At 44.1% G+C, this 27,010-nt stretch overlaps 1 long non-coding RNA gene across 1 annotated transcript; it reads right to left on the bottom strand.

Annotated features, from left to right (window-relative positions):
- Positions 1–12,672: 12,672 nt before the first annotated feature.
- Positions 12,673–14,209, bottom strand: LOC109705752. Its single transcript, XR_002214866.1, has 4 exons — positions 14,136–14,209; positions 13,971–14,038; positions 13,791–13,853; positions 12,673–12,702 (listed from the first exon to the last, which is right to left on the bottom strand). It is a non-coding gene; the product is annotated as an uncharacterized LOC109705752 (long non-coding RNA).
- Between the last annotated feature and the right edge of the window lie 12,801 nt (positions 14,210–27,010).

The raw sequence follows: 27,010 nt of genomic DNA, 5'->3' as shown, positions 1-27,010 counted from the left end.
GGATTGTATACTCTCTGTTCTTTTACTGATAGTATATCGACTTATACATTGCTCTGATATCAGGATAGGACTCTCTCTGTTTTATTTCCTATCGACTTGCTTTCTTCGTAGACGCATTATATACTGCAGGTGTATGGCGGGTCTGTGCACGTACCGGATATGCTTCCGCTGGTACCCGGGCGTGACATTGAAACCACACCAATGGAAAATTTACACGTGGAAGGTAGCAGCAGATTGCATAACCAATCTTGGAAGCGAACTCCAAATTGGACCGACAGTATGGATGCAACCATGCTTAGTCTACTGACAAAAGAACAGGCTTTAGGAAACTACACCAATGGGTCGTTCACAAACGTTGCGTGGATTAGAATAATAACTGATTTCAACAGTAGGACCAATATGAACTTGACAAGGGAGCAAATAATGAATCGGCTTAAAGTGCTAAAGAGAATGTTCTGTCTTGCAAATAAGAGTGGGTGGGGATGGGATTATGTCCAGAACATTCCCACGACTGGTGATCGAAGTGACTGGGATGCAATAATTGCTGTACAATTTAACGACTTTCATTTCAACTTCTTATTACACTAGAATCATACTTATATATTCATAATTATACTAATTTGTGTTCAGGAGAATCCGGCGCATGCAAAGTGTAGGGATAAACCCTTTCCAGCCTATAAAGACATTGAGTTTCTTACTGCAAAAACAACGGCTACATGAAGATATGGTTTCTTTGACAGGAATGGCAGCAGCGCCTACGATAGATAGCTCTTCCTCACCATCTCCTGGTGAGGATGAAGGTATAATTGGATGCTCTTCCTCACCATCTCCTGGTGAGGATGAAGGTATAATTGGAGAGAGAATGTCTGCATTCAATCTTGAACCTACGCCCTTCGAAGCAGGGTCATTTGGCTCTACTTTTAATGCCAATCTCAGAAGCGGTAATAACTCACGGTCCCCTAGCCCAACTGATAATCCCACCACTGCACGAGCAAGTGCTAGTGGCCCCACAACCTGTCAATCCTCCACGGAAACATGCATCGTCATCTGGAGGACGACGCAAAAAAAATGATAGCGCAAGTGATGCAGTAGCAGAGATGGTAGAGCTTGGTAAACAGAAACTAGATTTAGTACGACAGATTTACCATACTGAGGTTGGCAATTGATCAAACATCCCTATGATTGAAACATTCATGGCAAGAGTGTATAATCTACCTGGGATGACAAATGAGCGCATTTTGGCAGCGGGTGATGCGTTACGACACGATAAGAATCGTCAAGTTTTTATGACCATGCATGATGTAATGCACTGGACCTTTGCAAATTGCGAGGTTCGAGTGTTTGATCTGTGTTCTGAGTATTTCCAGATATTCTAGAAGGTCGTTGACAGTGTTCCTACCTATGGCTCGTATCACAAGAATTGTAGTTTTTAAAGTAGTGCTAAGGTCACCAAAATGATGGACTTAGGCTACTCCCGGATTGCATTTTTCTGGGCTGTGTACCGTGTACCGGTACACCTTGATGGTTGTACGGGTACAGAAAGTGTACTACCAGTGACAACTCGATGGCTGTACCGGTACAAATGCGATTTCTCTGCCAACCCGAGCCTCGGGTTGCGCGTACAGGGTTTTGTACTGGTACACTTTCCCGTGTACTGGTACACTTTGCCAGACTTCAAACTGGCAAATCTGCAGGGGTGTATTTGCATTGTTGCTTATCTTTATATCACCCCACGCCCCGTAGGTGTTTCCCTGAGCTTGGAAACAGTATGGAGGAAGGTAGGAAAGCCCCCCTCTCCCCCTTTTTGATTTTCCTTCTTTTTGATGAGGTTTTTGAGGTTTAATTCCCTTTTTTACTCTCTTTTTGTTTCTTGTGACTTTTCCACCATGGGAGAAGCTTGGGCTTGGTGTTTGGAGCTTGTTTGAGGGAAGGAGTTCAACCCTAGCTGATTTCTTGGGTGGTTTGGAGCTTCTCTAGAGGTTAGTTGCTTGTTTTCCCTCTCTAGATCATGATTTTCATGATTTTTGCATAGAAACCCTAGAGTGTGAGATTTAGGGTTTAAATTGGGGATTTTTGATTAGAGGCTTTTGAAGTCCAATTGATCTTATTAGAACCTTTATCTAAGTTGCTTTGGAAAGGTTCTAGCTCCCCTTTGAGCTTGTAACAATGTGAATTCTCGAAATTCGAGGGTTGCACTTCGTCCAGGATCGACTAATGGTCGAGTTGGCAAGCTTTGGAAAAGCTTAGGATGCACGAAGGCTAAGAAGTGTATTGGAATGGAGTCTGCGAGAGCAAATTATGCAATATGCATTTTTGGGCTGAGGTTGCTCTCGAGGACCGGTCTGGGGAGGCGAGAGACCGGTCCCATCAGCTGAAGGCTGCGGGGTTGCTGATGCAACCGGTCCCTGGCGGAGGAGGGACTGGTCCCAGCCTGCGACACCTGCGAGAATGGCCGAAAATCGGCTAAGTCCCGGAAGTTCAACTCTCGGGAACCAGTCTCCCCGAGAGGAACCGATCTCCCGAGGACCGGTCTCTCAAGGAGAGACCGGTTCCCGAACGCGTGCCCGGGAGGGGAGGCCCCGGGGACCGGTCCCAGGTCGGGGAGACCGGTCCCTCCGCGCGCAGGACGCCCAGTGAGGGCTGTGTAAGAGATGAAAAGTTGAGGGGCATCTTAGCATTTTGTTACAATATGAGAGGGTATTAGAGAGGGGTATTTCTCTCTCTCTCTCTCTCTCCCTCACACTCTCTCTCACTGCTCTCTCTCTCTCTCTCTCTCTCTCTCTCTCTCTCCCCATTCGTAGCAGAGGAAAAGGGGGAAGAAGAGAGGAAGGAAAGGAAAGAAAGGAAAAGAGAAGAAGAAAAGAAGGAGAAGATGGAGGAGAAGAAGAGGATCATCATCATCATCATCCTCTTCATCTTCTTCTCTCCATTGGAGCTCTTGGAGAGGTAAGCTCCCAAGCTCTCTCATGGTAGATCTTTAGAGATAGATTTTTGATCTCTAAAGTGGGTTCGAGAGGAACCCTAGCATGCTAATTAGATGGATTTTTCCCATTTCATAGATCGATTTGGTGGATTTGGTACTAATAGCATCTAGGGCATCCAAAATGGGATTTTGTGATTTGGGAGGGTTTGATCTCATTTGACCCTCTACTAACCTAATTGGTAGGTAACGAAACACGTTGGCGAAGTTGGTTCGACAATCCGACAAGCCGTTGCAAAGATATTGAAGAAACGGACGCTTAGAGCTTCGTTTCCGCCTGGGAGGCCGAGGCGACGTCCATAAATCGTGAAATTGGGTCCCGGCACCGTAGCAGCAAGGCAAAGACCTTTAGCACTTGAAACTGCAAAGCAACGCGCTCTTGGGGAGCAACTGTGAGATCGGGCCCAAACGGGTGCCGAGTGCCGCGGGAGGCCGATTGCAAGTGTCGACAAGCAATCGGAAAGCTAACTAAGGTAGGTTGTGCTTACCGAAGCGACTAGGTCGCCCTTTATGTCTAAGCAATGTAATCTCATGTTGATGCATGTAGACAAGACTGAATGATGCATGTTAATGATAATGCTAAGTAGAAAGCATAATGAACAATATGAAAATGTTAGATAGTGCATGAATGCACAAGTAATTGAATGTATATATTTATATATATATATGCATGTAAACTAGATGATAACTCTAGTTGAGTAGAGTTGATTGACATGAAATACTCGATTGGACAAGTAGGATGTCAACTAGATCGAGTGGCACCTAACCTAGTGTTAAAGAACATAGGTTGAACAAGTGAACCTAGAGTCGAACAAGTCTAGGTGTGGAATCGAACCTAGTGTTAGTAAACATAGGTCGATCTAGTAAACCTAAAAGTGGACATCTAGGTAAAGATGACAAGAACCTAGAGGTTGTGTCTAGGTTATGTGACATGAACATAGAACCTAGAGTGTTGAAACCTAGGTTGTTGAGTATAGTGGTACTAGCCACTAGGTTGAGATAGGTCGACAGCATAGGGTTGGCTATGGACCCTCGACCTGTGGAAAGTGGATTCCGGAATCCCAGGACTTGTGATGACCCTGGTATCAAGGCTAGGGCGTGTGCAATGACTTCGCCGCCGAGGTTGATACCGAGGGAGGATTGGGGGCGATCACACGGAGATCACCGCCCGGGGCTTGAACCATTGTCGTGGCGTTTGTGCGACGATTTCGCCGCCGGATGGTTAAGCCGATTGAGGATCAGACCGCCAGGATAGACTGAATCCATGCTGGGTAAGAACGATGCGGGTGCCTCCAGGTGGCTGAGTCTGACATGGACCGTTGTTGGGTGAGGTGCGACACGTTCACCGCCAGACGGTATGTCATGCCTCGAGCTCACGCTGGGTAAGAGCATCGTGATCGCCGCCAGATGGCTAAGTCAAGCGACTCGAGCCGTGTTCAGCGTGTGCGACGACTTCGCCGCTATGAGGCTGAGTCAGGGAGAGCGGTAGGCTGATGAGCAGCCAGTGCGCAGACTATCCGCAGATGATTGACTCGAAGCCGAGTCCGGTGGTTAGCTTGATAGAGGTAGTAAAAACCCTATGAGCTAGAGATAGAGGCTTGAGCTGAGGTAATAGAAACCTTAGAAGCCAGGGGATTTAAGTATGAACCTAAGGTGTTAGAAACCTTAGAGTTGATGAATTGAGCTAAGAGTAGCCAAGTAAAGCGTAGAATCAATTGATCTACTAGTTGTGGCATAGAGTTGCATGATTTCCGTATCGCATACATGGTATGTATTTCAATTGAATATATATATCTGTTGTATATTGTTGAACTAACATGTTGCAGTGCCTCCTCGGACCTATCGGTCGAGCTTTTCCCTTGGGTGGCCGAACCCACTGGGAACCATGGAGTTGGTTCTCACCCCACGTTGTTTCGGGGTGTTTTCTGGTTGTACGTGTGCGGCGCGGCGGCATGAGGCGAGGGCGTAGCTTTGTAGATAGCGCCCTACCCCGGAGACCAGAGCTAGCAGTACCCCGAGTCAGCAGGGCCTAGGGGTTAGAATGGAATGACAACTTGTATTAAATGTAATAATGTGATTGCATTTGGAAGTTAAGTAAATGTAAAAGAAAAATATTGTATGAAATGAATGCTTGTAATAGCAGTTAGTTTTATGTATTTGATACTTTGCAATCTGGATTGATATCCGCTCCTGGTTGGAACGTTTGTTGATTGTTTTGATTGCGACGCCTAGGACGTACAGGGGAAACTCTGTCCGTTCGGCGGTCTGTCGGCGGCGCCGTGACCCGGTCCAAATAGGCGGTTGGTCGCGGGGCGTGACAGAGCTTGTGAGAGATTTTCACCATATAAGGTGAGATTTTGGCCTTTTCTTGATTTAGTTAATGTTTAACCTATTTGTTATTCGTAACGTTCGTGTAACACTCCTAGTTTAACCTTTAGGGAGATAGGAGGCTTGTGGGCGCAAACGAAGGGTTGCTGTAAGGACTGAAATGTAAGGACTGAGATTTTGACAGTGCAACTAAACTCTCTATTGACGATGTTTATGTGTGTAATTTAATTACATACGCACTCGTCAAGTTACAGGAGAAAACGAGTTAGAACGGAGAAGTTACGCGATCTTTTTTTTTTCACTTAAGTGAATAGTAACTTGGTTTTCCGGTGAAGCCACGTTGTGAAGTTGGCTTCAGGCTCGTATCGGACTCCGTTCATAGCGGTCCAGTAGCTCGTTTCGATCGGTTCAGCTGTTTTGGAACTAATGGCGCTGTCGGATTTTGAGTTTGACGCGCGAATTTCGAGAAAATCCAAAAATACATGTTTTATATGTATTTATGTGTTATTTCTTCTGTTGGAAAGAAAGATTAGATTGTGTCGTGAATCCGTGGTCGATCGAGGTGAAACGAAATCGCAGCTTTGTTGTCTCCGTCGTGCTGATTGCACTGGTGCAATCCGTTCGCAAATCTGACGGACGGATCTGCGAAGATTGCACGTTGATCGAGGAGAGGTCGGTAATGGCAAAACAGTATTTTCACAAAAGTCGCGATATTTTATGTACCGTTTCGCGTGAGATTGCACGTGGAGGGGTATCCGTGCATTTTACTCGTGCTGTGAGGGACTCGGAACGAAATGTTGAGTTTTGAGGGGCTTCTCTGCAAATTGGAGCTTTGTATTTAAGCTTTTCACCTTGGAACCCTAACCCTCGCCCTAGCCGCATCACCCTAGCCGACCTAGTCGCCTCTCCTCCCTTCCCTGAGTGCACGGCGCGCGCCCCAGCCGCCGGCGCTCATTGCCGGTCGCCGGAGATGGAGGTTCCTTCTCCCTGTAGCTCTCTCCTCCATCCCTCTCCCTCTATCTCTCTTTCTCTCGGGTTGGAGCCCAGGCCGAGGCTACATGGCCTTCACCGGCATCGCCCTGTGCCTCGGCAACCTCCCCTGCCGACCGTCGCCGTCGCCGTACGCCGCAGCTGCCGCTGCTGCCGCCCAGGCCACAAGCTGCCAGCCTGGGCCGAGCCCAGGCCGAGATCTGTTCGCGACCTCCCTCCCGCGCCACCGCTGCCTGTAACCTCTCCCGCCGACGTCCACGGAGCCCCGGCATCCCTCCACGCCGGCCGCCGCCGCCTCTGCGGGCCGCCATCGCCACCGCGGCCAGACGTAGCCGCTCCAGACCCGTTCGGGCCGCGGCGAACTCGCGACGCCCTCCCTGCGTCGCCGCCGTGTGGGACCACACCCGAGGCGTCCCTCCGGCCTCAGGCAACCCTCCGCCGCCGTGCCCGCCATTGCCCGCGGAACCCGAGCTAAGCCTGTGCTTGCTTGCCTTGCTCCGCCGTCGCCGCCACCGCTTTCCATCGTCACCTGAGGTGAGCGCCATGCTCCTTCCCTCCCCCGCACCCAATCCTGGCCACCGCGCGCGCCGCCGTGCCGCCGGAAGCCGGCGGGAGCAAGCTTGCTCCGACCAAGCCCAAAATAGGGCTGTTTGTGGGATGTTTTCTGTTCCAAGCTTCCCGAGCCTCCCCGATCTCTACAGAAGGGAGCACGATGATCCTGGCAAGTTTCTGATCATCGTGCTCACCTTGGTTTCTGTCGGGAAGGCCCCGTTCCGCTGTTTTTGCGGTGTCGACCCTGTGGAACCTTTTTGGCTGTTGTTCTGTGCTTGTGCGTGCTTTTCCGGCGATCCAAGGCTGTTCCGATGCCTCCGGCGGTGAGCACAGTGATTGTTGGTCAGTTCTGATCACGGTGCTCACCTTATTTTGGATCAACAGTGTCCGGTTACTCCTGTTCGGTGCGTTTTCCGTGGCTACACGCAGTTCGCTGAACCTTCGGGTTGCTCCCGTGCTTCCCATAGTGAGCCGTTGTGCTCCGGATCATGAGCACGGCCTCCGGTACGTCGAGACCTGTCAGTACGTGTCTCTGCGGACTTTGGAAGTCCTCGGTTTGCGTGAACGAGCCACTTGATCGCTCAAATTTCATAAAATGATAGGATTTTAGGCAATTAGAGGGACTTTTGTGCAATTGTGCACCCTAGGGCCACTGTGGACAGTGTGTGTGAGTGTGTTTGACCTCTGGACTGATTGTCCATGATCTGTTAGCTTTTACGAAAATCGAAGAGTCGATTTCGGTGCGTTTTTCGGCGAAATTCACCGAAAAAACGCGGTTTCGGTTCGGATTTCTTCTGACGTGGTTTGGTTGTCTTGTGTGTGGTCGCTGAGCCTTGTTGGCTAGTCACCATCATCATTTTGTAGGTTCGGTGATGATGGGTGAGCGACGGTGGGTTCCGGTGTCGAAATAGACACTTCCGGGAACCCGGATTTGTACAATTATCTGGTGATAATTGTGTAGTGTTCTTATCTTGTGTTTGCTGCCAAAACATCCAAATCGGAGTGTTCTGGTGCAGCAGGTGACTCATGGCACGAGTCGGTGAGTTTCGGGACACTTAATGGGTCCCGACGGCGTCCCGGTGTGGTTTTTGGGACTTCCGGCGAGTTACGGTAATCGGTAATTGGAAACCGATCTTCGTGAAATTGTTTGTGGGGTTGTGGATACTGTGGTTATTAGTTGTGGGTTAGATACTAACCCAGTGGACCCTTTATAGGTCCTGTCGACATTCTTTTGCAGTCAGGAGACAGACGCGACATCCTTACAAGTGGGTACTTCGATCCGACGTCGGTACAGTGGTGCTGTCACGCCCCGGGACCGGCGAAGGCCCTCCCGGTAGCGTGCCCAGACCTGCCATATGTCTACACATATAAGGCGTCTACAATAAAAACGGAAGTAAAGCAGGAGATAGAACAAATAAAAGAAGTGAAATAACTAGCAACTAATGATATCAGAGCAAGTAAAGTTCTATCATCTACACCAAAGTAAAGAAATAAAGCTAGTCAATAAAAAAAACCATAAGTAGTATAATATCTGTCTCTAGTACAAAAATGGTGGTCTCTATACACTGGCAAAACTCTCAACCTCTCGCCAAAAAAGTAAATATCGAGAGGTAGACCACCTAGCAACTCGTCCTCGAAGGAAGCTAGCTCGAAGCAACTCCCTTCCCGCGATCCCTGGCCTCACCCTGTGTGGAAAGCTCTGAAAAACATCGAGAAAAAGAAGGCATGAGAACTATAATTTATAGTTCCCAGTGGGCAATTACTGACCTCAACTCATTGCTCCACTAGGCCCCAAAAGAAAAGAAGGGGGTAAGCCCAACAATAATAGTAACGAGTAAATTGTATATAAGAAAGCATAATTAAGATGCTAAGCTACAACTTGCAATTAAACATGGCATTTATAATGCGACTTTATCTTGTCATGGATGATATATATACCTACATGTTCACAAGTAATATCATGATTTACTTTGTACAGATATGAAAGCGATACTTTGTCATGGCTACAATGCATATAAGGATGAAATCAACAACATCTCCTAGCGTACTACATGTATGTATGAATACCCAAATGTCCACATCTATGCTAGAAGTAAGTCCAAGTAATCCAGCTACTACTATCTGTCTAGTAGTGATTATCACACACTCAATATCGTGTCGGTTTCCATTTCCAATAAGGGACCTACCCAAGATAGTCCAGCTTGTGCCGCCTAAGTGCCTGTGGTAGCCCGACATCCCTATTCTTGGAATGTGTCTGTCCTACTCGATCCCGTAGGCTTCTCAATACCGCACGAGCGAACAAAAGTCGCGTAGGCTAACTCCGGAGTGCCGGCTTGTAGGGAGCGACCCTCACAAGCATGTGCGAATGAGCACAAATGGCAAACAAGCGTAGTCGATGGCTCAAGTATCCAACCCTCATGTCTCTAACATGGTATAGTCACTAGCATCTCGAAGATCTAGTTCTAAGTCACAAATGAAGTTCCAACATTCTCTAGGTCTAGTGCCCCTTTATGACACTTAGACATTTAATGTTTAAGCATGTTCCACATTCCTCAATGGTCCTATCCACTAGGTTCACACATGTCCCGAGCTCAATGCCGCTTGATGACATTAGCTCTCTAGTTCACATACCTTCTAGTTCAACACCTCTAAATGGCAATTTTGTCATCTTTCATGTCACAAGTAAACTTAAGTTTAAATGCATGAATCCGAACTCATTTACACTATAGAAGCATGAAACCAAGTCTCATAAAGAATGCTAAATACAACCATAGATCTCCGAAGCAACTCTCTACTACATAGAGGTGCAAAATTTCATCATATGTAACATATGCATTTTAAGCATTCTAAAAATCATAATAAATACATTTAGTATGAATATGCATGCTTTTCCAATTTACGGAACATATATAACCATATGTGAGGATTTCTCATATTATAGGCTAGGTCAAACCCACCGAACCGTCGTGTAGTGCCTCGTCTCGCCGAACGAAGTTGTCCACGAGTCTCAAATCACCCTAAAAGTATTGAGCGAAGAGATACACGGGCATTACGATCATCTATAAGATCAAACATTAACAATTATAGCACAAGGGCTAAAACTCACCTAATGAGTGGAAAATCTCTCCCAAGCTCCAAAAAAGAGCTAAATCCCTTCCAATCCAATCTAGGGAAAGGTTCTAATCCAAAAGATTTAGCCCCAAAAGCCCTAGAATCAAAATGCCCAAAATAAGCCTTAATTCTCTAATCTAGGGTTTCATCTTGAATCCATCAACAAAAATCAAATCTAGAGGGAGAGAGCAAGTAGATTACCTCTTAGAAGCTCCAATCCAAGCTCTAAACTCTCCAAGTCCAAGGATCTCCCCTCAACAAAGCTCCAAAACAAAGCCCCAAAGGTGGAAAAGCCTCCAATCAAACAAAAGAAGCAAAAGAGAGGTTTAATCTCTTAAAATCCTACCAAAATCCAAATAGATCAAAAGAAAATCAAAGAGGGCTCCCTTACCTCTCCTCTTGCTGGTCCCAAGCTCAGGAGAAGACCCCTAGAGCGTGGGGGTACTAATAAAAAGTCTACAATCGCAAAAAGCCCCCTGCAGTTCAAACTGCACGAAATCAGCCCCCTTGTACCGGTACACGGGCTCTTGTACCGGTACAAGGTCCACGAAATCCAAACCCGAGGCTCGGGTTGCTGGGCTCTGCGGCTCTGTACCGATACAAGCTCCGATGGTTGTACCGGTACAACCATCAACCTTGTACCGGTACAAGCACAACCTTGTACCGGTACAAGCCTGCCAGAACTCAATCCGAGAGTCAGCCAAATCCCCTTTTTTTGGGTTTTGGTGCAAGGCTTTGTACCACAAATCTCGGGACACGTGCCATAGGTCGAAACACAGTCAACGACCAACCAGAAAATCTGGAAAAGCTCAGAACACAGCCAATCACTCGAACCTCGCAATTTGCAAAGGTCCAGTGTGTTACATTCACCCCTCCTAAAAAGGAGTTTCGTCCGCGAAACTCAAAACAAACAAAGTACCTCAAGCCTCCATCTGAAAAAGATGGGGATAGCGCTCCCGCAGTGCGCTCTCTAACTCCCAAGTGGCCTCGCGCTCGTCGTGGTTGCTCCAAAGCACCTTCACGTAGGGAATTTTCCGGTTCCGCAATCTCTTCACCTCGCGAGCCAAAATTCTCAAGGGTTGCTCCTCAAAGCTCAAACCTCCCGCAGCTCCATAGGTGTAGCATCCAATACATGAGCCGGGTCGTGGATGTACTTCCGAAGGACCGATACATGGAATACATTGTGTACCCCCGATAGGTTTGGCGGTAGAGCGAGTCGATACGCCACCGGGCCTACACGCTCCAAAACCTCAAACGGTCCAATGAATCGGGGGCTCAACTTACCCCGGATCCCAAATCTTCTAATTCCCTTGGTCGGCGAGACTTTCAAGAACACATGGTCCCCAATCTGAAACTCCAAGTCTCGTTGACGCCGATCAGTATAATTCCTCTGCCTACTCTGGGCTGTCAACAATCGCTCCCGAGCAATGCGAACCTTGTCCTCTGCTTCCTGGAGCACATCTGGGCCTAAAGCCAATCTCTCGCCAACTTCACTCCAATGAAGCGGCGACCTACACTTCCGTCCATAGAGTGCCTCGAACAGTGCCATTTTGATGCTTGCTTGATAACTGTTGTTATAAGCAAACTCTTCCATCGGTAGATGCTGCGACCATCCTCCCTGGAAGTCGATCACGCAGGCTCGAAGCATGTCCTCGAGAGTCTGTATAGTACGCTCCGACTGCCCGTCACTCTTGGGGTGGAAAGCTGTACTGAAGTCCAAACGCGTACCCAGAGAGTCCTGTAAGCTCCTCCAAAAGTGGGATACAAAACGGGGGTCTCGATCTGATACTATGGAAGTAGGTACCCCGTGTAATCGCACAATCTCATCCAAATAAACCTATGCGAGTCTCTCACCAGTCCAAGTAGTGTGGATAGGTATGAAATGTGCCGATTTCGTCAATCTATCCACAATCACCCAAATAGCGTCATGCTCAACCATCTGCGCTGCCTCAAGTTCAACTCCTTCTAAGTGAATAGATACTTTAAGCTTTTGTGATCCGTATATACTTCGCATCGCTCGCCATAGAGGTAATGGCGCCATAGCTTCAATGCAAAGACTACGGCCGCCAACTCCAAGTCGTGAGTGGGGTAATTCCTTTCATAATCCTTCAATTGGCGAGATGCATACGCGATCACTTTCCCATCCTGCATTAAGACACAGCCCAATCCATTAAAGGAAGCATCACTATAAATCACATACCCTGCACCAGCAGTCGGCAAGGTTAAGATCGGGGCGGTCGTCAATCGCTGCTTCAACTCTTGGAAGCTCCTTTCACAAGCATCATTCCAAACAAACTTGGTGCCCTTATGCGTGAGTGTCACGCCCGGGTACCAGCGGAAGCATATCCGGTACGTGCACAGACCCGCCATACACCTGCAGTATATAAGGCGTCTACAAGCAACAAGTCGATAGGAAGTAAAACAAGAAAGTCCTATCCTGATATCAGAGCAAAGTACAAGTCGATATACAACGAGTAACCAATCCAAGTCAATATACAAAGAGTATACAATCCATGAACTCAGCAAAAAGGAGAAGTAACACCACTATAATCTCAACCCCGAAAGTAAATATACATCATGGGTATACAAAAAGAATAGGTACAACGGTGGTCTTTCTATACATAGGGACATCACCCTCGGCCGTAGCCCGAGTAGCAAGGTGATCGACTAGCACGCTCCTAGTAGTCCCTAGCTAGGCGCGACTCCCTTGCCACGATCCCTAGCCTCTCCTGTAACAGGCTCTGTAAAAACAACCACCAAAAGGGCGTGAGAACTATAAACAATAGTTCCCAGTGGGTAAGCCGCCAGCCTCGGCGAATTACACCACTAGGCTCATGATGTACTAATTGAAAGCAATAACGATAATTGCATAATTAATAAGCATGATGCTAATAAGTAATAAGCATGTAATCAACATGTAATAGCTTTCTACAGTAATGAATCATTTGCATACAAGAAATATGGCGATTTCTGTAATCATGAATATAAACATGAATATAAGTACGAGCATGAAAGTGACTACTGTACACTTAAATTAATAGCATTCATTACTGTCCTTTGTCGTTTAGTACATTCACCTCAATAGAGTTTTCCTTTCATTCACAAGGACCTACCTACGGTAGTCCAGCTTGCGCCGCGCCTAGTGGCCCCGTGGTAGTATACACTCCCCACGGCAATCCACTTCGGCACCCAATCCCGCACGGGCGAGCAACTGTCGCGTAGGCCAACTCCGGAGTGCCGGCTTGTAGGGAGCTACCCTCACAAGCGTGTGCGAATGAGCACGATGGCAAGCAAGCAAAGTCGATTATCCACATGTCTCAATTTTCATATTTTCACGTACAAAGTTCAGAACCCTCGATCCTCTGATCGGAATATCAATACACAAATAGGAACAAAAGCTAGTATCCACTAGATTGTAAACATGTAAGGGTAAAGCTAAATCACATAGCATTATAATCTTTCCACTAGTATGGCACTATCAATATAGTCATGAGCATGTCATAGTTCCCTATGTTAGAGTCAAGAGAATGTCATTGTTCTCTACAAAGTCACGAGAATATCATTGTTCTCTACTCTACCAAAGCATCATTAGTACGTCCATTAGTTATCTTAACTAAATATAAACATAAACATGGGCATAAAGACACTTATGCATGAGTACTCTCTACTTCGTAGAGGTTCTATTCAATCATATGTATACATATCAACACTATAATATAGTGACTCGTTTCAAATTCGGTATCAATCACAAAAGCATACAACTGTAACAATTCTATAGTACATATAGAACATAGGGGAGCTCCACTTGCTCTGGTTAGGTCAAACCCACCTAGTACTAGGCTCCGATTATCCACAAGAAGTCCCACAACGGCTTAACGAAGCCCCAATGCTGCTGAAAAACGAACGTCAAGATCGGATTAAATCTACGGCCGAAATGTCCGATTTCGACCTAAATTCCACTTAGTACAAAGTAACTCTTTAAATCCCTGTTTTGGGACTAGTGTAATACCTCAAGAGACGTCTCCAAGAGCTCTCACAAGTCAACGAACGATGATCCAAGGCTCAGTCGCACTCTTGCTGCGAGCAAAATCAAAACGGCATCAAACTTGTCATATATTAGCAACTTTAGTCGGAATCTTGCAATTTCAGCTTCCTAACTGAAATTCTTGCTTACCTTAGGTTAGAGCACCTTCTAAACCAGCCTCCCAGGTCACTAAGATAGCTTAATAAGATTCGCAAACCTGCTGCGAAGAAAAAAGCGCAAGCTATATCAAGTTGCGGCAAAAACTCGCGTTTAATTCCAAATTCACTTCATAATGAACTAGGTTACACAATCAAGCTTTAAAATAGCTGATCCCTGATCTAAAGAGGTTCATTCACAGCTAATTAACTCATATTTACATGCTGAAAACCTCAGTTTCAAACCGTTGAAGCAAGAACCCAAAATCAATACTCAAAACGACAAATAGAACATCGATAACGGAAAAGTTGAGCCGATTACCTTCTCAAACTTCCCACCAGTGAGCTACTGGTTCAGGGCTGCGAAAAGCCTTCCAAAATACTCTCTCACGCGTCCACATAAGCTCTGCGACGCTCGCAAACAGCGAAGAACAAGCGCGGCGACGAAAACGAGCAAAATCGACGATTTCTTCGTAGAGAGAGAAAAACCCTAGAGAGAGAGAGAAAGAGAGAAGGAAGAGCACTTCTCTGAGCTCACACATGCATATCTGAACATCCCTGGTCGAGCTGGGGTCTAATAGATAGGGATCAAGTGTGAAATTACCAAAATACCCAAGCTGCCACGAATCTGCCAGCTTGTACCGGTACAGGGTGATGGCTGTACCGGTACAGCAAGCAGAAAATGCTGATTTTCGCCAGTTCAACGCACTTTCTTGCTTTAAGCATTCCAATCATCCTCTAACTTATCCGAAAACTTGTTCTAACCTTTTAGAACATGTAGGAGTGATCCACACACCATTCCACATACTCGAACTCCGCAATTTGCAAAAGTTCAGTATATTACAGTGAGCCTCGTGAGGGGAGTAGATAACCTCGCAAATCCCTCAACAAACCGTCGATAGTAGCCGGCCAAACCAAGGAAGCTCCGAATCTCCATGACACTCGTCGGCCTTGGCCAATCCTTGATAGCTTCAATTTTCCTCGGGTCCACGGCTATGCCTGATCTTGAAATCACATGGCCCAAAAACGCCACATCTCTAAGCCAAAATTCACACTTTTTCAACTTGGCGTAGAGCTTCTTTTTCCGAAGCACCTGAAGTACAAGTCTTAAGTGTTCCTCGTGATCCGCGTCACTCCGGGAATACACTAAGATGTCGTCGATAAACACCACAACGAACCTGTCTAAATAAGGTTTGAAAACACGGTTCATCAGATCCATAAAAGCTGCGGGGGTATTAGTAAGCCCAAACGGCATAACGGTAAACTCATAATGTCCATACCGTGTTCTAAAAGCCGTCTTCGATACATCCTCAGGTCTGATCCTCAACTGGTGATATCCCGACTGCAAGTCAATCTTGGAATATACACAAGATCCCTGGAGTTGATCAAATAGATCATCAATCCTCGGTAATGGATACTTGTTCTTAATCGTGACTTTATTGAGTTCACGATAGTCCACGCATAAGCGAAGTGATCCATCCTTCTTCTTCACAAACAAAACCGGTGCTCCCCAAGGTGACACACTCGGTCGCACAAAACCCTTATCCAGAAGATCCTGCAACTGTGCCTTCAGCTCCTTCAATTCTGCTGGTGCCATCCTATAGGGTGCCTTTGAGCTCGGGGTAGTCCCGGGGACGAGATCTACCACAAACTCAATCTCCCTATCAGGGGACATGCCTGGAAGCTCCGCTGGAAACACATCTCCAAACTCCCGCACTACGGGGATATCCTCAATCCTAGGGGCGTCATCCACACCCCGCAACATAGCGGCGGCGGCGCTCTGGGCGGCTCGGGACGGCGGCGGCTGGCGGCCTGAAGTCAGGGAGGTGCCCCCCGGGAATGGCCTAGGGCGGCAGCAGTGCGAGAAGAGGGAGTTACAGCTGCCTCGGCCTGGGTTCGGCCCAGGCTGGCGGCAGGGTGTTGGGGCGGCAGCGGCGGCGGGTGGAGGCCGGCGGTCGGCGGGGAGGATCGCCAGGGCACAGGGGCGACGCCCGCAAGGTGCAAGGAGGCAAAGCAGCCTCGACCTGGGTTCAAACCCGAGAAGAGAAGAGAGAAAGAGATGGAGAGAAAGGAATGTGGTGCGGCGGCGGCGGCTGGCCGGCCGGACTCGGTCCGCGGCGGCCGGAAGGTGAGCGACTAGGGCAGGGAAAGCAAAGGGGGCGGCTAGGGTCAGCTGGGTGGCTAGGGTTAGGTTAAGCTCGAGGAAAACCCTAGAACCCAAAATATATAAGTTCCGATTTGCATGAAAGCCCCTCAAAAACTCAACATTTTATATTGAATCCCTTACAGCGAGAGTAATATGCGCAAACGCACCTCTACGTGCGATTTCCCGCGAAACGGTACATAAAATGTCGCAACTTTTGCGAAATTACCGTTTTGCCATCGCCGACCTCTCCTCGCTCAACGCGCGATCTCTACAGATCCGTCCGTCAGATTTGCGAACGGATCACACCAGTACGATCAGCACGACGGGGACAACAAAGCTAGGATTTTGGTTGACCTTGATCGATCACGGATTCGCGACGAAATCTGCTTTCTCTCCAGAAGGCCAAAATGACGCACAAATACATATAGAAAATGTATTTTCAGATTTTCTCGAAATCCGTGAGTCAAACCCAAAATCCGTCAGCGCCATTAGTTCCAAAATAGCTGAATCATTCGAAACGAGCTATTGGACTGCTATGAATGGAGTCCGATACGAGCCTGAAGCCAACTCTACGCATTGAGCCCTCCGGAACACCAAGTTACTATTCACTTTAAGTGAAACTTGGAAATCGCATAAAATCTCCGTTCTAGCTCGATTTCTTCTGAAACTTGACGAGTGTTTTTGTAATTAAATTACATACAAAAACATCGTCAACAGAGAGTTTAGCTGCACTGCCAAAATCTAAGTCCTTACATTTTTTAAGAGTATCACCAAACTACCTCTCTTTCAAAATGCATAAAAAGGTATATACATTAAATGTCTTGAAAAATACAACTGACGAATCATTATTACATCGACCTTTTTCTTGAAAAACAAAATTCTCATCTAACGTATAAATAAAAAACATCAAATAATAAAAAAACGAAAGAATGTAATACTTCTTAAATAGTGTAACATTCTCTTCCAAATAGTACAATATTTGTATAATAGTGCAACATATACATCATTTGTGAACATATTGCATGATTTTTATACAAAATTACGAATAATATAGTATATTATAGGCAAATAGTATAAAATATTATAATATATTATAAATTCATACTATATGTGTAAAAAATGGTGCATATGTTACACGATTTGTATAAAAAATTGTACTATTTGAAAGGATATTGCGCTCTTTCAGTTTATAATTATACTTTAATTTTTTATTTTATCGTAAATGAGGATTCTCGTCTCCCGAGAATGGTACATGCAATTATAACTTAACATTTGTCCTTTTCAAGAAAGTTGACGTCTTATTTAATATATAATGCAATTTAATTTTTGAGAAGAAAGAATGCAATATTATCTAAAGGGTGTAACATTTTTTCATAATAATGCAACCTTTACACAAATGGTATAAATATTTGTACAAATAGTGCAATATATGCACCGTTTATACTTATATATTGTATGATTTTTATAATATATTTATAATATACTATACTATTTGCACCTAATATACTATATTATTTATAATTTAGTATAAAAATCATGCAATATGTGTACAAATGATATATATTACATTATTTACACAGATATTGTACTATTTAGAGGAGATGTTCCACTATTTTGAGACGATAACACTCTTTCATTTTATTAATTATATATATATTTTTGTCTTAAATGAGGATTCTCATTTCTCGAGAAAGGTACATGCGATTATGGTTTACCATTTGTCATTTCCAAAAAATTTAACACTTTATTTATGTAATATACCGAAAATTCGGAAAATAAAAATGTCGAACTTTAGTCAAATTGACCAAAGTGCGAGGACGGTACACTTCGGAAAGTCCGAAGGTGTTAAAATGATTAAAAGCGAGTTACGGGAGGTTTTCGAGAGCTATAGAATCAAAATCTGCATTCTGCAGTTTTGAGCTCTCGGGGACCGGTCCCTGGTGGGAGAGACCGGTCCCCGAACGCGTATGAATTGAGACAGCCGAAAAATCGGCTAAGTCCTGAGAAACTAGCTCTCGGGAACCGGTCCCTACCCGAGAGACCGGTCCCCTCAAAGAGAGACCGGTCGCATTGCGCGACGCAGCGAGGCCCTAATAATAACTGCAAAGAAGATAAGCAAGCAAGTCTAATATGTCTTGAGTAGGATAATAAAGTAAACAAGACGAAGCCGGAGGAGAATCACTCAGTGTCCTCGTCTCATAATATTCATCATCTCCTGCCTCAAGCTCAGATCCCGCCTCAGATGCATACAGACGGTGGAATGAGGTGGATGTCGTGAAGTCGATCTGGTATAATGTGTAGGTAGGCTCGTGGAAGTATAAATCATGCCTAATCCAATTTTCTCCATCATTTCTTCACCCCATCCACTTTTCGCAAGATGGCAGCTTCTTTTCATGAGCGCACTTTCATGTTGAGTGATTCGACAGGTAATCCTCCCTGAATGAAGATCCTGCGTGCCTGCTCTAGGTGGAGGTGCTGAACTAGTAGCTCCTTGGAGGACCTTTGGTGTTGCTGAAAGTCTTTCAAGGTGTCCTTGGACTTTGCAGTTAACAAGATCAAAATAGGGGTTTTCCAAGGGCATTACTTCTACATGACAACGTCAACACCATTTTCCTGTAGGATCCTGTGATCATACGGAACGGAAGAAGATCGGGAATGAGACTGGTATGACATGAACCATTATCGTTGCCACATAAGAAAGGGAATATGTTGTTCATCCTTTGTTTTAGGATGATCCAGAAGATACAAAGAGAGAGATCCAGCCAATTTTTTGTTGTGTCAATTGCTGCGGTTAACGTCGTAGTAGTTAACATTGATGAGAAATGGATATTCAGGTAGCAATCCTTAGATTCATAGAGAATGATTAGTACCTAACTTTATGCATATAGTGATACAGTTTCCAGTGAGTGCCGATGTTAAATGCAGCTTGATAGGTAAGCGGTAGTATCAACATGATACCTAGAGCTTCCAATAAGTTAAGGAATGGACTTGTGATCTTCTCTTATAGAATAAGTCTCAACTATTAGTCCAGTTTCATCCTTCCACGTATACCGTTATATAGAATTCGATTAGTTGACAAAATGGTGGGCACGAGATGAATAGATTCGCAGGCTAATAGGACCTCTGCAGAATTGCCAAATCTGGGTACTCTTGACTAGGATCAGTGAATATAGAATAGGCCAAGCTGAACTGATCGGCTCGATAATTGTGTCGTTAATGAAAGCTCATGCAGACGTGTTGGCGCAGCATTTCACATGGCACGAGAATCACCTCTCGTGAGGATTGCCTGCTAGCTTTCCTTTAGCGCCGAGTGCGATTGCAGCAGTTCAGGTGAGTGAATTGATAATCAGGATTCTGATTCAGTATGATTCGCCGGCAAGTCGAGATGTCTCTGTGATGACCCCTCGTGTACTCGACCACACACGCCCCCACGAACGGCAGCTAACACGAAGAAGGATGACGAGCGAAAATGTCCTTTTCTACATGAAAACGAGCATTCATGAAGAATTTTAAAATTTGTAAAAAATAGCAGAAAAAATTTTATTAATACTTAGAATGCTAAAATGCTATTTTATAAGCTAGATATGCAAATATTTAAAAAAATGACAATTTTAAAAGAATCCCGAAATTACATGAAAAATCGAACTATAGAACTGGGATCAGCGAAAATAACGTGTTTTTGTGTGAATTCAAGTGTTTATAGAAGCAAATAAATGTCTTAAGCAGTGATCTTACAGCAAATTGAATCAAAACGATAGAAAACAGAGATCTAGAATGAACTCCGAAATTTTGCAAGAAAAAAAATATGTAAACGAGGTTTGATCATAATCGATGCAACAACTCCCCCCCCCCATACAATCCGTGTAAAGAAGTAAATCTGAGGAAGGATCGTCGCCTGAAGGCTTAGGAGAATGATAGATGCGTTTGATTAAGATTTGGGAGGATGAAATGTTATCGGCTTATATTAACCAGCGGGTACAGTAACTTGTACCGGTAGGGATTTTGTTGGTACCTTTGCCAGATTTGAAGATTTAATTAAAACCATCAAATTAAATAATTTCATAATAAATTAATGATTTACTCAAAATTCATTATAATGAAATAATATATTATAAAAATTTTAAATCATCAATCATCAAATTTTTTTCAGATGATGATTTATAAATCAAACTAGGATGTAAGTTGATGAACATGATTTTTAAAATTCATCAATTGAACAATTTGTATTGTAAACTCGTCAAATAGAGATTTTAATAATATGGACCGGGGTGGCTCTATTGGCATTCTTTTAAGCTTCCACCTTATTAACTCCGAAATTTAAAATATTCTTTTTTTTCAACCTTTTCGTTTCTTTCTTTTCCATGTGGTAGTTAAATTGCCGGCAGCCGGGATGGTAGCTATTTCTAATGTGAGTAGTTTTCACATCTTTTTAGGATGTACTTTTTCAATTTTTTAATATAGGGTATCTTTTTTTTTATTATTTTTAAATCCTAATTAGCATTCCCAATGTTGAAATATTTTGAGAAATTTTATGTCATTAAGAGAGTTATCCATCCTCCATCCCGAGGTGCAGGGGTAGATGATAATATCAAAATGGAGGTGTGATTCCAATTTTGATGAATTTATTCGAAGGGTAGGCAATACATATATAAATTATCGTCAAATAATATGGTAGGAGACAGTAAAGGATATTAATATGAATTTAATTATATGATTGTGAAGATAAACCTGTTCTTAAACATTTTTTCTTACAAAAAACTTTCTCTCATAAAAAAGCTTCTAATCTCTTCTTTCTCAAGATTTTATGAAATTCCAAGCACTTCTTTCAAAAATGATTTTTAAACTAAAACAAATATTCAATGGGCCACCAAAAATCAGTTAAATGTTAAATATGCATGAATAAATTAAACAAGACAGTCAATAAAGCATTACAACTATAGATCTAAATGGACTAAGACGAGGGGCAGGAAAGTTAGCGCTTGGGGGAGTGATCGCTCCCACTGAGGTACAGTTCCGGATCAAACTTGTCTGATCGTTGTTTTCTCGACTGTCGAGTTAGGTGCTATTCATGTTTAGATTTTTTATTCACCGGTGGTTGGTTTCTTCGGTTGAGGTTTTCGGTTTTGAATTGTCGTTGAGTATTAGAATACGCGTTTGTATAATTGACGTTGAGTTGTGCGTAGAAACGGTTCTTTTTGAGGTACCGACTAAATTGTTTTCTTTTGATTACGCGGGGAGTTCGGTTTGTGAGATGAAGCGATGTGATGATTTTGAATGTTGACGATTGTTGATTGCATATTTTTGTTCGGGAATTCTTTTGATGTGGTCTTTGAATGCCACATCGATGACCACTTTTCTTCTTGAAGTTTAAGAGACTTTAGAAGTTGATATGAATCCTTGCTGCAATATGTCGTTCATATCAAGGCCCAATTTTGTCGTTTGACCCAATCCAGCATTTTGTCCATTCTTTGTCCGAAGAAAATGTGAGATCGGATTGGAGTTGGACTTTGTGGTCAAATGATTGGCTTGTGCGATTCATTGAATTGATGCTCAAATCAATCTTGTCGTTGTTAGAAGTTTGATCTATTCTCTAATTGTTGATTACGCTTCATCTAGTTCTCTGGAGGTTGATATTATTTTTCAAATTTGATTCTTTTTTTCCTCGAGAGTTTATTAAGAGTCTTTATGTTGTTGTTTTCCTCCTCTAAGTTCAACACGAGTTCTCAACTTTTATGAGTTTAGATATATTATTTGATCAATGAGAAGTTTGTTGTACGCTTCCGCCCTCTTGTCGTGTGTTTGTGATTCTTTCCTTTGCATTGGTTGCTCGATGAATCATGTGAAGAAGAAGAAATATTGGAGTTAGTAGAATAGAGGATAAACCAAGATTCGAGAGGAAGATTAGAATAAGCAATTTGTCTTTTTTCTCGTGACTTGACGATATTCTCGTTGATGTTGAATGCCTCACGTTCTTTTTGCATAGCTTTTATCTAAAGTTTCTTTGAGGACATCGTCGCAATGTGGCGTAGTTTGACTTGAAAGCATTGATCTCGCCTTCAAATAGATCATATGTTCTTGGGACTTTGCACGGTTTTTATCTATAGTAGACTTTTAAGATGAATGATGATTTAGACAAAGATTGTCCTTAGATGATGATAAGCCTTGTTACCAATCTTTTTGTTCCTGGAATTTTCGAGAAATTCTTCGTAGAAGCGCAATTGTATGTTCAAGTGCAATTGAGTAAATCATTCATCGAGACTCGGTCTTCGTCTTCTCTTTGTAGATTTCAATGAACTGTTGTTTTGAGAATACTGGAAGAGGATTGATTAGTAGGAAAGTATTTCTAATGTTTGCAAGCACTTACTAATTCTTCGACTTCATCTGTCCGGAGATGCTTTGACCGTTGATTGCGGGCTAATTAGCCAGAAATGTTCGGAAAGGTTCGATAGAATCTTTCGCATTTAGCATGGGATCTTCTCTCCAATTGGCACATGATTTTAATAATTCTTGAAGCTAGGTAGTAATCGGATAAAAGTTCATGCTATTCTGCGAAATAGATCAAATTGACTAGTAAATTGGAAGCTTTTGAATTTTTACTTAACTAGTCCATATGTGGTAATTTGTAGAGTATCCCAAATGTTTCCCTTGGGTTCGATGCCGAACCCGAGTAACTCGTTTGCATAAGCTTGATAAAGATTTAATTCCGTTTAACGTTAGCGAAGATGATCGTTTTCATCTTTAGATCACTTGTTTCGTGGTTTACGGGACGGTAGCCATCGCAGCTTCGGTAGGATGTTTCCATCCGATTCATAGCTTTCATACGTCTCTGATTTGCATTGAAGCTCTCATGCGAATTTCCAATTAGGTCATAATTCGTGCGTCGAAGAGCGGAGGTCGATTTAATGTTGACACTTCAGGCCTAGATAACAATTTATATAGATCCGCTCTGATACATTTGAAGTTTTGGGTGCCCGAAATCTATTAGATTGTATGTAATGACTAGAGGGGGGGGGTGAATAGTGTGAGGCCAAAAACACAAAATCTCGAGCTGCAATAAAAATTAATATGCGAAAATAAAAAAAGAACGGTTTTACGTGGGAAATCCAAACTCGGAGTAAAAAACACGGGCACAGCCGATAAAAATCCACTAAGAAATAAAAGTTTACAGGTGATTTTACCGAATCCAACGGGACTCAAACTCTCTTCTTATTCTCGGATCTCGGCACCACGGGTTGTCCAAGCCCCACGACGATCAACGAACCACGTCCCGAATCCACGAACTTCACAATCTTCGAATCCGGAAAGCTCGGATCCGTCGAATCACAAGCCTCGATCACGAGCTCACGTTCGAATCCACGACGTCTTCGTTCACGCGGAATCACAAACGCCGTTCATGAAGTGATCATGTGTTGGTGATCTTCGTTAGGAGTATCGTAGAAAACAGGGCAAGAACTCAAGCGAAGGGAGATCAAATCGACATTTAATATCAAATTTTAATATTCTTTGAAATAAAGAGCTTTTTGTAGAAATAGGTTTAAGTGAATCGGCTCTAGGGTTTTCAAATGTATTCTTATTGTCTTGTGTGTTAGAAAAGAAGCAATAGTTATTTAATAGACTTTAGATCAATTGGAGTACGTTCGGAAGATTTCACGATTTTAAATTGATGTAACGGCTCACACCTTTTAAAGAGCTAGATAATACCAAGAGAATTCAACATGAACGGAACGGACAAAAAAACCAAAGAACAAGAAACTGTGAAACCGGTTCACCAATTAGAAATAGGCTCGTAAACGAAAAGAATATATTATGTCGGTACTTTGATGCAACAGGTACGGTACATTGTAATTTCGAGTTTTTTGGGTTTTGCATAGTTACAAATGCACTTTTCTAGTCGTTAGGACGAATGCTTTATGATATCTAAATTGCAATAATATTGGAATTCACGCTGATCATGAACGTTAAATCACTTTCCTGGATCATCAGTTGATTCATGGTGTGTAAGTTGTTCATTCTTGAAATCTTGTTTCGATCTTCGACAACAGAACCCGAGGTGTCATATCAAGACTCGACTCACTTCACGTACTTGGCCAAAAGATGATACATTGGGAGATCGACGGATGTTGGGGCCCCGAACCTGAGGAACTAGGAAGTTAGTTTACTCCCCATTTTTAGCACAGGTTCCGAGTCGGGTCCTGGTGAGCGTGAGGATCGTGGTAAGGGCGGCGCTCTAGTCGATTAGCTACTTTTGCATTAGTGGTACCTTTTTTTATATTGAGAGTAGATGTTGTATGGGAGTGAAGTTGAAGTATTTGTGTTTATATTGGAGATGTTAACAGATAATTAATTATATATAGGCAGATGATGTAATAGTGGATGTTCTCTCTGCCTTATTTCTATATTGTATTTGTCTTCGTCGATTTGGCACTGTTTTGTGCTCCTGTATGTTGTTATGTGTATCAATGTGATTGTATTCAAGTGATTTCTGGAATTTGTTTTCTGATTCGCTGTTGGCTTGGAGCGGACTAGGGAAGGTGTGTCGTTCGGCGTCTGTTGACGCGCGGGCGGACAATTAGGGTATCTGGCTTGGGGTGCTATGAATGCTCCAGAGCATTTCTTTCGTTCCAGAACGACCGTGTTGGCGTGAGTTCGTGCCAAATTTAAGGATTGGTTATGCGAATTGATAGTGATTGTGCCTATGATAGTGGGATTCGATGTTTATCTTGGGACAATGGTCTCCAAGTATTATGCCGGGTGGCTATAGACTTGTGAAAGCAAGGTGATCACTTTTCGTGAGCTATCAAAAGGGTTAGTTTTACAGCGTGCAAAAAGGTTAGTGGCTTTGCGGCGATACTATGTTGTTGGAGGCGATGAGATTAATGTCAATGAGGAGGGTTGTAAGGCCTATTGGAACCATGGTTGGATGACTCAAGGATCCAGAGTTTGGGAGATATTGCGAAGTAGCGTGCGGTTTCCGGTATGTAGTTTCGGCGGATGTTACGGGGCTGCCACGGACGAGGAAGTTGAGTTTGTAATTGAATGATCCGGGGCGGGCCAGTTTGAAGGCTCGTTACAGAAATGAGACTGGGTGTGAGTAAAGGAGTTAAGAATGTCAATATAGCTTGTTCGGATAAGGGTTTGTGAGCCGATTGGTTGTGTCACCGACCGTGGGGAGTCGGTGTTTTGTGAGAAAAGGTGGCACATTGATTGCGTATATTTTATTTATTTGCTGAAGTTTGACCCAAAGTTTAACGATTTAAGAAAAGTACCGTTGCCAAGAGTTGTACGATCTATTCGATCAGTTGGAGGGTCAAGGGTATTCGGAAGTATTTGTCTCAATCGGGTATCAATGTTAAGATCAGGCGAAAGGGATGGCACACGGCGATTACCGTACGCGCGGTATGGCATATATGAGTTCAACCGTATTGCGTTTGGGCTTTATATTGCCGGCAGAGTTTATGGACTTTGATGATCGAGGTCTTTAGTCATTGTCTGTGGATCCCGATGCGTTGGTATTTATAGACGACGTGTGTTTATAAAGCGTGGGAGGAGCATTAGATGCATTCTGAGAGCGGTTGGCAAGATATATCAGACAAAGGATAAGCTCAGTATGCAAGTTAAGAAATGTGACTTTTGGCCGTGAAGGAGAGGGTCAACATTTTTAGGTCATGTAAGTATCGGCGACGGAAGTCGGACACACGCAGCGAAAACCACAACGAGTGTCAGTAGACCGAAGAAAGAGAGGCGATCAGGATTGGCGATCACGACGAATGCTAGCGGATCCGCCAGTTTTTCTTGATCGCGGGCTCTACCGGCGGGTTCAGGTGGAGAGGCTGTTCGCCAAAATAACCATACGCTAAGGCATTACGATAAATGGAGTAAGATACCTGTGGGCGGACGATTGCGATTGGAAGGTTGAGGAGTTAGAAGACGGTTGACGTTGACCCGGTGCCTATGCCTTGCAACTCGGGAGAGAGACTTTGGAGTGTACAGTGAGCTGTTATGTGGTCTCGGGATGTGTATTAATGAAGCATGGCGGGAGTCGATTGCTTAGTGATCGCGCCACTTAAAGAGGTTATTAATGAGAAGAAGTACCATTACGACTCGAGTTAGGCGTGATCTTCGCGCTAAGCTTCGGAGGATATTGTATGGTGTGACTTGTGAGGATTTACGATAACAAGAGTCTAAAGTACTTGTTCACCCGAAGAGAGTTGAACAATAGCGACCGCTGGGCAGGGTGGTTAGAGTTGGCTAAAAGGACTATGATGTCACCATATATATCACCAGGGAAAGCTGTTTAATAAGAATTGCTATGAGTAGAAATGCGGCGGGAATTTAAGACGGAGTTACCGCCTAAACCGTATTGCAAAGGAAATGCAACGATTGGGTTTGGAAAGTGGCTTCGCGCCGGGAGGCCGGTACACTTGGCATTGGTGTAGCCAAGTGTGTGAAAAGAATTAAGCTCTTAAACTCGGATCCTTATTCAAAAGAATCGTGAGAGGAGTTGGCATGGCAATGCTTCGGCCGAAGACTTGGATTGAGAGCTGATGGGCATTCGATTTCGAAATCGATGGTGACTGATGCAAAAATGATGGTTGAGAAAGGCGGCGATATGACAGGGGCGCATCAATATCCTATAGTATCACCCCGGCGGCATTAAAATGTCACAAAGACTTGACAGACACATTATTGGTGGCGGGTATGAAAAGAGTATTCGGGTTTGTGGG

The sequence above is a fragment of the Ananas comosus genome, unplaced genomic scaffold, assembly GCF_001540865.1.
Source record: "Ananas comosus cultivar F153 unplaced genomic scaffold, ASM154086v1, whole genome shotgun sequence".
Taxonomy (NCBI): Eukaryota; Viridiplantae; Streptophyta; class Magnoliopsida; order Poales; family Bromeliaceae; genus Ananas; species Ananas comosus.
The sequence above is the reverse complement of the archived record's forward strand: the minus strand, read 5'-3'. Positions and strand labels throughout refer to the sequence as shown.